The sequence below is a fragment of the Rhinoderma darwinii genome, assembly GCF_050947455.1.
Source record: "Rhinoderma darwinii isolate aRhiDar2 chromosome 5 unlocalized genomic scaffold, aRhiDar2.hap1 SUPER_5_unloc_40, whole genome shotgun sequence".
Taxonomy (NCBI): Eukaryota; Metazoa; Chordata; class Amphibia; order Anura; family Rhinodermatidae; genus Rhinoderma; species Rhinoderma darwinii.
The window spans coordinates 108,111-121,800 of record NW_027461799.1 but is presented as its reverse complement, the minus strand read 5'-3'; the positions used below and the strand labels follow the sequence as shown (position 1 = coordinate 121,800).

Below are 13,690 nucleotides of genomic sequence, written 5' to 3'. Positions count from 1 at the left end.
AACACCTGTTGGACAATGCATGAGTGATAATGAGCTCATTGATTAAATGCAATTAATGAATAGATTGCCACCTCTTGTTGTGTGTCGTCTGTGTTTCTGTGTTTCCGGCATTTCACATTGGAACACCTCATTCACCTTCCTTGTCTTCTCTCCGCCCTCCCTTTTAGGTAAGTTAAAGAGCTGCACCTGAGCCAGCCACTGATTGATTGATTGATTGATTGATTGATTGATTGATTGATTGATTGATGCAGCACAACAGTCAAATAGTGGAGTGGAGTAGGGGAACAGCAAACAGCCAATAAAGCAGCCCGCCCGCTCGCCTGCCCGCCACAATGGACCTACCTGTGTACACTAGATGGATGTGATGGAATGTACTGTCGTCCCTACATTTCAAGAAGAAGTAAGAATTGCAGTTGCAACAAAGCCTTGCTTGCCTACAAAGAGAGCAGCAATTTGGATTTGTTACTATGTTACCTAGAAGAATAACAAACTGTGCAAGGATGGAGGTTGTAGGAGCAAGGAGAAGTTGTCTGTAAAGTTGGTGGATGCCTATTTTCCATTTTGCAGTCCCTTGTCTCCCTCTTGTGGCCTCCTGGAGGCAACTAGCTGTGCAAAAAAAAGACAGCCTGGCGGCCGGCTGTTGCAGTGTTGCCCTCTCAGGCAACACTGAGTGACTGACTGAGCCTCACCGTCTTATATAAAGTTCAGACGGAACTTTGCACGTGTCATAGTGGAGCCCTCAGGATTCCAGAGCCAGCTTTCTGACATCATAATGGGGCCTCAGAGATAAAAGCCTGGGCCCAGGCAGTGTTGGTCAGTGCTGCTCAGCAGGCAGCACTGGACTGGACTGGATTACAGCTGATACAAGGTGTGAAGGAACAAGGGGTGGCTGTGGGCATGCACTTGCTGCCGCTGCCAGTGTTTATCTGCATGGCAGCAGGGCATTTGGGCGTTGCCAGGAAGGCGTTTTTATGTAGATTCCTCCTCTTTCAGCACTGCATTGTGGTGCAAGCAAAAGAAGCAAATCCTGTCTGGCTTCCTCTCCGGCCTTTATTCACCTCCCGTGTAGCTGTGAGTGTGTGAGCCTGCAGGGCCCCATGGAATTGCCTAGAAGTAGGCTGAATCGCTGCAAGGGCTGAACAGCAGTATCGGGCAGGCTCGGGCAACGCGCGGCCCGTTCGGGTTATCGCTTCTCGGCCTTTTGGCTAAGATCAAGTGTAGTATCTGTTCTTATCAGTTTAATATCTGATACGTCCCCTATCTGGGGACCATATATTAAATGGATTTTTAGAACAGGGAGATGGAAATAGAGCTTGCTCTGTCCACTCCACGCATTGACCTGGTATTGCAGTATTTCCAGGACCGGTGCACCCTTTCCTTATGTGTTGACTAAAAGCAGATTCCAAAAGTGTTTTTTGTCTTTGCTATTGTTTCTGTCTTTCTGAAGGGATCTCCCCTTTTAATCCCATTATTTCAACACCTGTTGGACAATGCATGAGTGATAATGAGCTCATTGATTAAATGCAATTAATGAATAGATTGCCACCTCTTGTTGTGTGTCGTCTGTGTTTCTGTGTTTCCGGCATTTCACATTGGAACACCTCATTCACCTTCCTTGTCTTCTCTCCGCCCTCCCTTTTAGGTAAGTTAAAGAGCTGCACCTGAGCCAGCCACTGATTGATTGATTGATTGATTGATTGATTGATTGATTGATTGATTGATGCAGCACAACAGTCAAATAGTGGAGTGGAGTAGGGGAACAGCAAACAGCCAATAAAGCAGCCCGCCCGCTCGCCTGCCCGCCACAATGGACCTACCTGTGTACACTAGATGGATGTGATGGAATGTACTGTCGTCCCTACATTTCAAGAAGAAGTAAGAATTGCAGTTGCAACAAAGCCTTGCTTGCCTACAAAGAGAGCAGCAATTTGGATTTGTTACTATGTTACCTAGAAGAATAACAAACTGTGCAAGGATGGAGGTTGTAGGAGCAAGGAGAAGTTGTCTGTAAAGTTGGTGGATGCCTATTTTCCATTTTGCAGTCCCTTGTCTCCCTCTTGTGGCCTCCTGGAGGCAACTAGCTGTGCAAAAAAAAGACAGCCTGGCGGCCGGCTGTTGCAGTGTTGCCCTCTCAGGCAACACTGAGTGACTGACTGAGCCTCACCGTCTTATATAAAGTTCAGACGGAACTTTGCACGTGTCATAGTGGAGCCCTCAGGATTCCAGAGCCAGCTTTCTGACATCATAATGGGGCCTCAGAGATAAAAGCCTGGGCCCAGGCAGTGTTGGTCAGTGCTGCTCAGCAGGCAGCACTGGACTGGACTGGATTACAGCTGATACAAGGTGTGAAGGAACAAGGGGTGGCTGTGGGCATGCACTTGCTGCCGCTGCCAGTGTTTATCTGCATGGCAGCAGGGCATTTGGGCGTTGCCAGGAAGGCGTTTTTATGTAGATTCCTCCTCTTTCAGCACTGCATTGTGGTGCAAGCAAAAGAAGCAAATCCTGTCTGGCTTCCTCTCCGGCCTTTATTCACCTCCCGTGTAGCTGTGAGTGTGTGAGCCTGCAGGGCCCCATGGAATTGCCTAGAAGTAGGCTGAATCGCTGCAAGGGCTGAACAGCAGTATCGGGCAGGCTCGGGCAACGCGCGGCCCGTTCGGGTTATCGCTTCTCGGCCTTTTGGCTAAGATCAAGTGTAGTATCTGTTCTTATCAGTTTAATATCTGATACGTCCCCTATCTGGGGACCATATATTAAATGGATTTTTAGAACAGGGAGATGGAAATAGAGCTTGCTCTGTCCACTCCACGCATTGACCTGGTATTGCAGTATTTCCAGGACCGGTGCACCCTTTCCTTATGTGTTGACTAAAAGCAGATTCCAAAAGTGTTTTTTGTCTTTGCTATTGTTTCTGTCTTTCTGAAGGGATCTCCCCTTTTAATCCCATTATTTCAACACCTGTTGGACAATGCATGAGTGATAATGAGCTCATTGATTAAATGCAATTAATGAATAGATTGCCACCTCTTGTTGTGTGTCGTCTGTGTTTCTGTGTTTCCGGCATTTCACATTGGAACACCTCATTCACCTTCCTTGTCTTCTCTCCGCCCTCCCTTTTAGGTAAGTTAAAGAGCTGCACCTGAGCCAGCCACTGATTGATTGATTGATTGATTGATTGATTGATTGATTGATTGATTGATTGATTGATGCAGCACAACAGTCAAATAGTGGAGTGGAGTAGGGGAACAGCAAACAGCCAATAAAGCAGCCCGCCCGCTCGCCTGCCCGCCACAATGGACCTACCTGTGTACACTAGATGGATGTGATGGAATGTACTGTCGTCCCTACATTTCAAGAAGAAGTAAGAATTGCAGTTGCAACAAAGCCTTGCTTGCCTACAAAGAGAGCAGCAATTTGGATTTGTTACTATGTTACCTAGAAGAATAACAAACTGTGCAAGGATGGAGGTTGTAGGAGCAAGGAGAAGTTGTCTGTAAAGTTGGTGGATGCCTATTTTCCATTTTGCAGTCCCTTGTCTCCCTCTTGTGGCCTCCTGGAGGCAACTAGCTGTGCAAAAAAAAGACAGCCTGGCGGCCGGCTGTTGCAGTGTTGCCCTCTCAGGCAACACTGAGTGACTGACTGAGCCTCACCGTCTTATATAAAGTTCAGACGGAACTTTGCACGTGTCATAGTGGAGCCCTCAGGATTCCAGAGCCAGCTTTCTGACATCATAATGGGGCCTCAGAGATAAAAGCCTGGGCCCAGGCAGTGTTGGTCAGTGCTGCTCAGCAGGCAGCACTGGACTGGACTGGATTACAGCTGATACAAGGTGTGAAGGAACAAGGGGTGGCTGTGGGCATGCACTTGCTGCCGCTGCCAGTGTTTATCTGCATGGCAGCAGGGCATTTGGGCGTTGCCAGGAAGGCGTTTTTATGTAGATTCCTCCTCTTTCAGCACTGCATTGTGGTGCAAGCAAAAGAAGCAAATCCTGTCTGGCTTCCTCTCCGGCCTTTATTCACCTCCCGTGTAGCTGTGAGTGTGTGAGCCTGCAGGGCCCCATGGAATTGCCTAGAAGTAGGCTGAATCGCTGCAAGGGCTGAACAGCAGTATCGGGCAGGCTCGGGCAACGCGCGGCCCGTTCGGGTTATCGCTTCTCGGCCTTTTGGCTAAGATCAAGTGTAGTATCTGTTCTTATCAGTTTAATATCTGATACGTCCCCTATCTGGGGACCATATATTAAATGGATTTTTAGAACAGGGAGATGGAAATAGAGCTTGCTCTGTCCACTCCACGCATTGACCTGGTATTGCAGTATTTCCAGGACCGGTGCACCCTTTCCTTATGTGTTGACTAAAAGCAGATTCCAAAAGTGTTTTTTGTCTTTGCTATTGTTTCTGTCTTTCTGAAGGGATCTCCCCTTTTAATCCCATTATTTCAACACCTGTTGGACAATGCATGAGTGATAATGAGCTCATTGATTAAATGCAATTAATGAATAGATTGCCACCTCTTGTTGTGTGTCGTCTGTGTTTCTGTGTTTCCGGCATTTCACATTGGAACACCTCATTCACCTTCCTTGTCTTCTCTCCGCCCTCCCTTTTAGGTAAGTTAAAGAGCTGCACCTGAGCCAGCCACTGATTGATTGATTGATTGATTGATTGATTGATTGATTGATTGATTGATTGATTGATTGATTGATGCAGCACAACAGTCAAATAGTGGAGTGGAGTAGGGGAACAGCAAACAGCCAATAAAGCAGCCCGCCCGCTCGCCTGCCCGCCACAATGGACCTACCTGTGTACACTAGATGGATGTGATGGAATGTACTGTCGTCCCTACATTTCAAGAAGAAGTAAGAATTGCAGTTGCAACAAAGCCTTGCTTGCCTACAAAGAGAGCAGCAATTTGGATTTGTTACTATGTTACCTAGAAGAATAACAAACTGTGCAAGGATGGAGGTTGTAGGAGCAAGGAGAAGTTGTCTGTAAAGTTGGTGGATGCCTATTTTCCATTTTGCAGTCCCTTGTCTCCCTCTTGTGGCCTCCTGGAGGCAACTAGCTGTGCAAAAAAAAGACAGCCTGGCGGCCGGCTGTTGCAGTGTTGCCCTCTCAGGCAACACTGAGTGACTGACTGAGCCTCACCGTCTTATATAAAGTTCAGACGGAACTTTGCACGTGTCATAGTGGAGCCCTCAGGATTCCAGAGCCAGCTTTCTGACATCATAATGGGGCCTCAGAGATAAAAGCCTGGGCCCAGGCAGTGTTGGTCAGTGCTGCTCAGCAGGCAGCACTGGACTGGACTGGATTACAGCTGATACAAGGTGTGAAGGAACAAGGGGTGGCTGTGGGCATGCACTTGCTGCCGCTGCCAGTGTTTATCTGCATGGCAGCAGGGCATTTGGGCGTTGCCAGGAAGGCGTTTTTATGTAGATTCCTCCTCTTTCAGCACTGCATTGTGGTGCAAGCAAAAGAAGCAAATCCTGTCTGGCTTCCTCTCCGGCCTTTATTCACCTCCCGTGTAGCTGTGAGTGTGTGAGCCTGCAGGGCCCCATGGAATTGCCTAGAAGTAGGCTGAATCGCTGCAAGGGCTGAACAGCAGTATCGGGCAGGCTCGGGCAACGCGCGGCCCGTTCGGGTTATCGCTTCTCGGCCTTTTGGCTAAGATCAAGTGTAGTATCTGTTCTTATCAGTTTAATATCTGATACGTCCCCTATCTGGGGACCATATATTAAATGGATTTTTAGAACAGGGAGATGGAAATAGAGCTTGCTCTGTCCACTCCACGCATTGACCTGGTATTGCAGTATTTCCAGGACCGGTGCACCCTTTCCTTATGTGTTGACTAAAAGCAGATTCCAAAAGTGTTTTTTGTCTTTGCTATTGTTTCTGTCTTTCTGAAGGGATCTCCCCTTTTAATCCCATTATTTCAACACCTGTTGGACAATGCATGAGTGATAATGAGCTCATTGATTAAATGCAATTAATGAATAGATTGCCACCTCTTGTTGTGTGTCGTCTGTGTTTCTGTGTTTCCGGCATTTCACATTGGAACACCTCATTCACCTTCCTTGTCTTCTCTCCGCCCTCCCTTTTAGGTAAGTTAAAGAGCTGCACCTGAGCCAGCCACTGATTGATTGATTGATTGATTGATTGATTGATTGATTGATTGATTGATTGATGCAGCACAACAGTCAAATAGTGGAGTGGAGTAGGGGAACAGCAAACAGCCAATAAAGCAGCCCGCCCGCTCGCCTGCCCGCCACAATGGACCTACCTGTGTACACTAGATGGATGTGATGGAATGTACTGTCGTCCCTACATTTCAAGAAGAAGTAAGAATTGCAGTTGCAACAAAGCCTTGCTACAAAGAGAGCAGCAATTTGGATTTGTTACTATGTTACCTAGAAGAATAACAAACTGTGCAAGGATGGAGGTTGTAGGAGCAAGGAGAAGTTGTCTGTAAAGTTGGTGGATGCCTATTTTCCATTTTGCAGTCCCTTGTCTCCCTCTTGTGGCCTCCTGGAGGCAACTAGCTGTGCAAAAAAAAGACAGCCTGGCGGCCGGCTGTTGCAGTGTTGCCCTCTCAGGCAACACTGAGTGACTGACTGAGCCTCACCGTCTTATATAAAGTTCAGACGGAACTTTGCACGTGTCATAGTGGAGCCCTCAGGATTCCAGAGCCAGCTTTCTGACATCATAATGGGGCCTCAGAGATAAAAGCCTGGGCCCAGGCAGTGTTGGTCAGTGCTGCTCAGCAGGCAGCACTGGACTGGACTGGATTACAGCTGATACAAGGTGTGAAGGAACAAGGGGTGGCTGTGGGCATGCACTTGCTGCCGCTGCCAGTGTTTATCTGCATGGCAGCAGGGCATTTGGGCGTTGCCAGGAAGGCGTTTTTATGTAGATTCCTCCTCTTTCAGCACTGCATTGTGGTGCAAGCAAAAGAAGCAAATCCTGTCTGGCTTCCTCTCCGGCCTTTATTCACCTCCCGTGTAGCTGTGAGTGTGTGAGCCTGCAGGGCCCCATGGAATTGCCTAGAAGTAGGCTGAATCGCTGCAAGGGCTGAACAGCAGTATCGGGCAGGCTCGGGCAACGCGCGGCCCGTTCGGGTTATCGCTTCTCGGCCTTTTGGCTAAGATCAAGTGTAGTATCTGTTCTTATCAGTTTAATATCTGATACGTCCCCTATCTGGGGACCATATATTAAATGGATTTTTAGAACAGGGAGATGGAAATAGAGCTTGCTCTGTCCACTCCACGCATTGACCTGGTATTGCAGTATTTCCAGGACCGGTGCACCCTTTCCTTATGTGTTGACTAAAAGCAGATTCCAAAAGTGTTTTTTGTCTTTGCTATTGTTTCTGTCTTTCTGAAGGGATCTCCCCTTTTAATCCCATTATTTCAACACCTGTTGGACAATGCATGAGTGATAATGAGCTCATTGATTAAATGCAATTAATGAATAGATTGCCACCTCTTGTTGTGTGTCGTCTGTGTTTCTGTGTTTCCGGCATTTCACATTGGAACACCTCATTCACCTTCCTTGTCTTCTCTCCGCCCTCCCTTTTAGGTAAGTTAAAGAGCTGCACCTGAGCCAGCCACTGATTGATTGATTGATTGATTGATTGATTGATTGATTGATTGATTGATTGATTGATGCAGCACAACAGTCAAATAGTGGAGTGGAGTAGGGGAACAGCAAACAGCCAATAAAGCAGCCCGCCCGCTCGCCTGCCCGCCACAATGGACCTACCTGTGTACACTAGATGGATGTGATGGAATGTACTGTCGTCCCTACATTTCAAGAAGAAGTAAGAATTGCAGTTGCAACAAAGCCTTGCTTGCCTACAAAGAGAGCAGCAATTTGGATTTGTTACTATGTTACCTAGAAGAATAACAAACTGTGCAAGGATGGAGGTTGTAGGAGCAAGGAGAAGTTGTCTGTAAAGTTGGTGGATGCCTATTTTCCATTTTGCAGTCCCTTGTCTCCCTCTTGTGGCCTCCTGGAGGCAACTAGCTGTGCAAAAAAAAGACAGCCTGGCGGCCGGCTGTTGCAGTGTTGCCCTCTCAGGCAACACTGAGTGACTGACTGAGCCTCACCGTCTTATATAAAGTTCAGACGGAACTTTGCACGTGTCATAGTGGAGCCCTCAGGATTCCAGAGCCAGCTTTCTGACATCATAATGGGGCCTCAGAGATAAAAGCCTGGGCCCAGGCAGTGTTGGTCAGTGCTGCTCAGCAGGCAGCACTGGACTGGACTGGATTACAGCTGATACAAGGTGTGAAGGAACAAGGGGTGGCTGTGGGCATGCACTTGCTGCCGCTGCCAGTGTTTATCTGCATGGCAGCAGGGCATTTGGGCGTTGCCAGGAAGGCGTTTTTATGTAGATTCCTCCTCTTTCAGCACTGCATTGTGGTGCAAGCAAAAGAAGCAAATCCTGTCTGGCTTCCTCTCCGGCCTTTATTCACCTCCCGTGTAGCTGTGAGTGTGTGAGCCTGCAGGGCCCCATGGAATTGCCTAGAAGTAGGCTGAATCGCTGCAAGGGCTGAACAGCAGTATCGGGCAGGCTCGGGCAACGCGCGGCCCGTTCGGGTTATCGCTTCTCGGCCTTTTGGCTAAGATCAAGTGTAGTATCTGTTCTTATCAGTTTAATATCTGATACGTCCCCTATCTGGGGACCATATATTAAATGGATTTTTAGAACAGGGAGATGGAAATAGAGCTTGCTCTGTCCACTCCACGCATTGACCTGGTATTGCAGTATTTCCAGGACCGGTGCACCCTTTCCTTATGTGTTGACTAAAAGCAGATTCCAAAAGTGTTTTTTGTCTTTGCTATTGTTTCTGTCTTTCTGAAGGGATCTCCCCTTTTAATCCCATTATTTCAACACCTGTTGGACAATGCATGAGTGATAATGAGCTCATTGATTAAATGCAATTAATGAATAGATTGCCACCTCTTGTTGTGTGTCGTCTGTGTTTCTGTGTTTCCGGCATTTCACATTGGAACACCTCATTCACCTTCCTTGTCTTCTCTCCGCCCTCCCTTTTAGGTAAGTTAAAGAGCTGCACCTGAGCCAGCCACTGATTGATTGATTGATTGATTGATTGATTGATTGATTGATTGATTGATTGATGCAGCACAACAGTCAAATAGTGGAGTGGAGTAGGGGAACAGCAAACAGCCAATAAAGCAGCCCGCCCGCTCGCCTGCCCGCCACAATGGACCTACCTGTGTACACTAGATGGATGTGATGGAATGTACTGTCGTCCCTACATTTCAAGAAGAAGTAAGAATTGCAGTTGCAACAAAGCCTTGCTTGCCTACAAAGAGAGCAGCAATTTGGATTTGTTACTATGTTACCTAGAAGAATAACAAACTGTGCAAGGATGGAGGTTGTAGGAGCAAGGAGAAGTTGTCTGTAAAGTTGGTGGATGCCTATTTTCCATTTTGCAGTCCCTTGTCTCCCTCTTGTGGCCTCCTGGAGGCAACTAGCTGTGCAAAAAAAAGACAGCCTGGCGGCCGGCTGTTGCAGTGTTGCCCTCTCAGGCAACACTGAGTGACTGACTGAGCCTCACCGTCTTATATAAAGTTCAGACGGAACTTTGCACGTGTCATAGTGGAGCCCTCAGGATTCCAGAGCCAGCTTTCTGACATCATAATGGGGCCTCAGAGATAAAAGCCTGGGCCCAGGCAGTGTTGGTCAGTGCTGCTCAGCAGGCAGCACTGGACTGGACTGGATTACAGCTGATACAAGGTGTGAAGGAACAAGGGGTGGCTGTGGGCATGCACTTGCTGCCGCTGCCAGTGTTTATCTGCATGGCAGCAGGGCATTTGGGCGTTGCCAGGAAGGCGTTTTTATGTAGATTCCTCCTCTTTCAGCACTGCATTGTGGTGCAAGCAAAAGAAGCAAATCCTGTCTGGCTTCCTCTCCGGCCTTTATTCACCTCCCGTGTAGCTGTGAGTGTGTGAGCCTGCAGGGCCCCATGGAATTGCCTAGAAGTAGGCTGAATCGCTGCAAGGGCTGAACAGCAGTATCGGGCAGGCTCGGGCAACGCGCGGCCCGTTCGGGTTATCGCTTCTCGGCCTTTTGGCTAAGATCAAGTGTAGTATCTGTTCTTATCAGTTTAATATCTGATACGTCCCCTATCTGGGGACCATATATTAAATGGATTTTTAGAACAGGGAGATGGAAATAGAGCTTGCTCTGTCCACTCCACGCATTGACCTGGTATTGCAGTATTTCCAGGACCGGTGCACCCTTTCCTTATGTGTTGACTAAAAGCAGATTCCAAAAGTGTTTTTTGTCTTTGCTATTGTTTCTGTCTTTCTGAAGGGATCTCCCCTTTTAATCCCATTATTTCAACACCTGTTGGACAATGCATGAGTGATAATGAGCTCATTGATTAAATGCAATTAATGAATAGATTGCCACCTCTTGTTGTGTGTCGTCTGTGTTTCTGTGTTTCCGGCATTTCACATTGGAACACCTCATTCACCTTCCTTGTCTTCTCTCCGCCCTCCCTTTTAGGTAAGTTAAAGAGCTGCACCTGAGCCAGCCACTGATTGATTGATTGATTGATTGATTGATTGATTGATTGATTGATTGATTGATTGATGCAGCACAACAGTCAAATAGTGGAGTGGAGTAGGGGAACAGCAAACAGCCAATAAAGCAGCCCGCCCGCTCGCCTGCCCGCCACAATGGACCTACCTGTGTACACTAGATGGATGTGATGGAATGTACTGTCGTCCCTACATTTCAAGAAGAAGTAAGAATTGCAGTTGCAACAAAGCCTTGCTTGCCTACAAAGAGAGCAGCAATTTGGATTTGTTACTATGTTACCTAGAAGAATAACAAACTGTGCAAGGATGGAGGTTGTAGGAGCAAGGAGAAGTTGTCTGTAAAGTTGGTGGATGCCTATTTTCCATTTTGCAGTCCCTTGTCTCCCTCTTGTGGCCTCCTGGAGGCAACTAGCTGTGCAAAAAAAAGACAGCCTGGCGGCCGGCTGTTGCAGTGTTGCCCTCTCAGGCAACACTGAGTGACTGACTGAGCCTCACCGTCTTATATAAAGTTCAGACGGAACTTTGCACGTGTCATAGTGGAGCCCTCAGGATTCCAGAGCCAGCTTTCTGACATCATAATGGGGCCTCAGAGATAAAAGCCTGGGCCCAGGCAGTGTTGGTCAGTGCTGCTCAGCAGGCAGCACTGGACTGGACTGGATTACAGCTGATACAAGGTGTGAAGGAACAAGGGGTGGCTGTGGGCATGCACTTGCTGCCGCTGCCAGTGTTTATCTGCATGGCAGCAGGGCATTTGGGCGTTGCCAGGAAGGCGTTTTTATGTAGATTCCTCCTCTTTCAGCACTGCATTGTGGTGCAAGCAAAAGAAGCAAATCCTGTCTGGCTTCCTCTCCGGCCTTTATTCACCTCCCGTGTAGCTGTGAGTGTGTGAGCCTGCAGGGCCCCATGGAATTGCCTAGAAGTAGGCTGAATCGCTGCAAGGGCTGAACAGCAGTATCGGGCAGGCTCGGGCAACGCGCGGCCCGTTCGGGTTATCGCTTCTCGGCCTTTTGGCTAAGATCAAGTGTAGTATCTGTTCTTATCAGTTTAATATCTGATACGTCCCCTATCTGGGGACCATATATTAAATGGATTTTTAGAACAGGGAGATGGAAATAGAGCTTGCTCTGTCCACTCCACGCATTGACCTGGTATTGCAGTATTTCCAGGACCGGTGCACCCTTTCCTTATGTGTTGACTAAAAGCAGATTCCAAAAGTGTTTTTTGTCTTTGCTATTGTTTCTGTCTTTCTGAAGGGATCTCCCCTTTTAATCCCATTATTTCAACACCTGTTGGACAATGCATGAGTGATAATGAGCTCATTGATTAAATGCAATTAATGAATAGATTGCCACCTCTTGTTGTGTGTCGTCTGTGTTTCTGTGTTTCCGGCATTTCACATTGGAACACCTCATTCACCTTCCTTGTCTTCTCTCCGCCCTCCCTTTTAGGTAAGTTAAAGAGCTGCACCTGAGCCAGCCACTGATTGATTGATTGATTGATTGATTGATTGATGCAGCACAACAGTCAAATAGTGGAGTGGAGTAGGGGAACAGCAAACAGCCAATAAAGCAGCCCGCCCGCTCGCCTGCCCGCCACAATGGACCTACCTGTGTACACTAGATGGATGTGATGGAATGTACTGTCGTCCCTACATTTCAAGAAGAAGTAAGAATTGCAGTTGCAACAAAGCCTTGCTTGCCTACAAAGAGAGCAGCAATTTGGATTTGTTACTATGTTACCTAGAAGAATAACAAACTGTGCAAGGATGGAGGTTGTAGGAGCAAGGAGAAGTTGTCTGTAAAGTTGGTGGATGCCTATTTTCCATTTTGCAGTCCCTTGTCTCCCTCTTGTGGCCTCCTGGAGGCAACTAGCTGTGCAAAAAAAAGACAGCCTGGCGGCCGGCTGTTGCAGTGTTGCCCTCTCAGGCAACACTGAGTGACTGACTGAGCCTCACCGTCTTATATAAAGTTCAGACGGAACTTTGCACGTGTCATAGTGGAGCCCTCAGGATTCCAGAGCCAGCTTTCTGACATCATAATGGGGCCTCAGAGATAAAAGCCTGGGCCCAGGCAGTGTTGGTCAGTGCTGCTCAGCAGGCAGCACTGGACTGGACTGGATTACAGCTGATACAAGGTGTGAAGGAACAAGGGGTGGCTGTGGGCATGCACTTGCTGCCGCTGCCAGTGTTTATCTGCATGGCAGCAGGGCATTTGGGCGTTGCCAGGAAGGCGTTTTTATGTAGATTCCTCCTCTTTCAGCACTGCATTGTGGTGCAAGCAAAAGAAGCAAATCCTGTCTGGCTTCCTCTCCGGCCTTTATTCACCTCCCGTGTAGCTGTGAGTGTGTGAGCCTGCAGGGCCCCATGGAATTGCCTAGAAGTAGGCTGAATCGCTGCAAGGGCTGAACAGCAGTATCGGGCAGGCTCGGGCAACGCGCGGCCCGTTCGGGTTATCGCTTCTCGGCCTTTTGGCTAAGATCAAGTGTAGTATCTGTTCTTATCAGTTTAATATCTGATACGTCCCCTATCTGGGGACCATATATTAAATGGATTTTTAGAACAGGGAGATGGAAATAGAGCTTGCTCTGTCCACTCCACGCATTGACCTGGTATTGCAGTATTTCCAGGACCGGTGCACCCTTTCCTTATGTGTTGACTAAAAGCAGATTCCAAAAGTGTTTTTTGTCTTTGCTATTGTTTCTGTCTTTCTGAAGGGATCTCCCCTTTTAATCCCATTATTTCAACACCTGTTGGACAATGCATGAGTGATAATGAGCTCATTGATTAAATGCAATTAATGAATAGATTGCCACCTCTTGTTGTGTGTCGTCTGTGTTTCTGTGTTTCCGGCATTTCACATTGGAACACCTCATTCACCTTCCTTGTCTTCTCTCCGCCCTCCCTTTTAGGTAAGTTAAAGAGCTGCACCTGAGCCAGCCACTGATTGATTGATTGATTGATTGATTGATTGATTGATTGATTGATTGATTGATGCAGCACAACAGTCAAATAGTGGAGTGGAGTAGGGGAACAGCAAACAGCCAATAAAGCAGCCCGCCCGCTCGCCTGCCCGCCACAATGGACCTACCTGTGTACACTAGATGGATGTGATGGAATGTACTGTCGTCCC

General features: G+C 47.7%; 9 non-coding genes across 9 annotated transcripts; all 9 read left to right on the top strand.

Moving 5' to 3' along the window:
- The first annotated feature begins 1,185 nt into the window (after positions 1-1,185).
- Positions 1,186-1,376, top strand: LOC142692733 (U2 spliceosomal RNA). Its single transcript, XR_012861145.1, has one exon. It is a non-coding gene; the product is annotated as a U2 spliceosomal RNA (small nuclear RNA).
- A 1,284-nt stretch (positions 1,377-2,660) lies between these two features.
- On the top strand, positions 2,661-2,851 carry LOC142692732 (U2 spliceosomal RNA). The gene has a single exon (XR_012861144.1). It is a non-coding gene; the product is annotated as a U2 spliceosomal RNA (small nuclear RNA).
- A 1,292-nt stretch (positions 2,852-4,143) lies between these two features.
- Positions 4,144-4,334, top strand: LOC142692731 (U2 spliceosomal RNA). The gene has a single exon (XR_012861143.1). It is a non-coding gene; the product is annotated as a U2 spliceosomal RNA (small nuclear RNA).
- Positions 4,335-5,634: 1,300 nt separating this feature from the next.
- LOC142692730 (U2 spliceosomal RNA) lies at positions 5,635-5,825 on the top strand. The gene has a single exon (XR_012861142.1). It is a non-coding gene; the product is annotated as a U2 spliceosomal RNA (small nuclear RNA).
- A 1,283-nt stretch (positions 5,826-7,108) lies between these two features.
- Positions 7,109-7,299, top strand: LOC142692728 (U2 spliceosomal RNA). Its single transcript, XR_012861141.1, has one exon. It is a non-coding gene; the product is annotated as a U2 spliceosomal RNA (small nuclear RNA).
- Positions 7,300-8,591: 1,292 nt separating this feature from the next.
- LOC142692727 (U2 spliceosomal RNA) lies at positions 8,592-8,782 on the top strand. Its single transcript, XR_012861140.1, has one exon. It is a non-coding gene; the product is annotated as a U2 spliceosomal RNA (small nuclear RNA).
- Positions 8,783-10,070: 1,288 nt separating this feature from the next.
- Positions 10,071-10,261, top strand: LOC142692726 (U2 spliceosomal RNA). Its single transcript, XR_012861139.1, has one exon. It is a non-coding gene; the product is annotated as a U2 spliceosomal RNA (small nuclear RNA).
- A 1,292-nt stretch (positions 10,262-11,553) lies between these two features.
- Positions 11,554-11,744, top strand: LOC142692724 (U2 spliceosomal RNA). Its single transcript, XR_012861137.1, has one exon. It is a non-coding gene; the product is annotated as a U2 spliceosomal RNA (small nuclear RNA).
- A 1,268-nt stretch (positions 11,745-13,012) lies between these two features.
- Positions 13,013-13,203, top strand: LOC142692723 (U2 spliceosomal RNA). Its single transcript, XR_012861136.1, has one exon. It is a non-coding gene; the product is annotated as a U2 spliceosomal RNA (small nuclear RNA).
- The last annotated feature ends 487 nt before the right edge of the window (positions 13,204-13,690 follow it).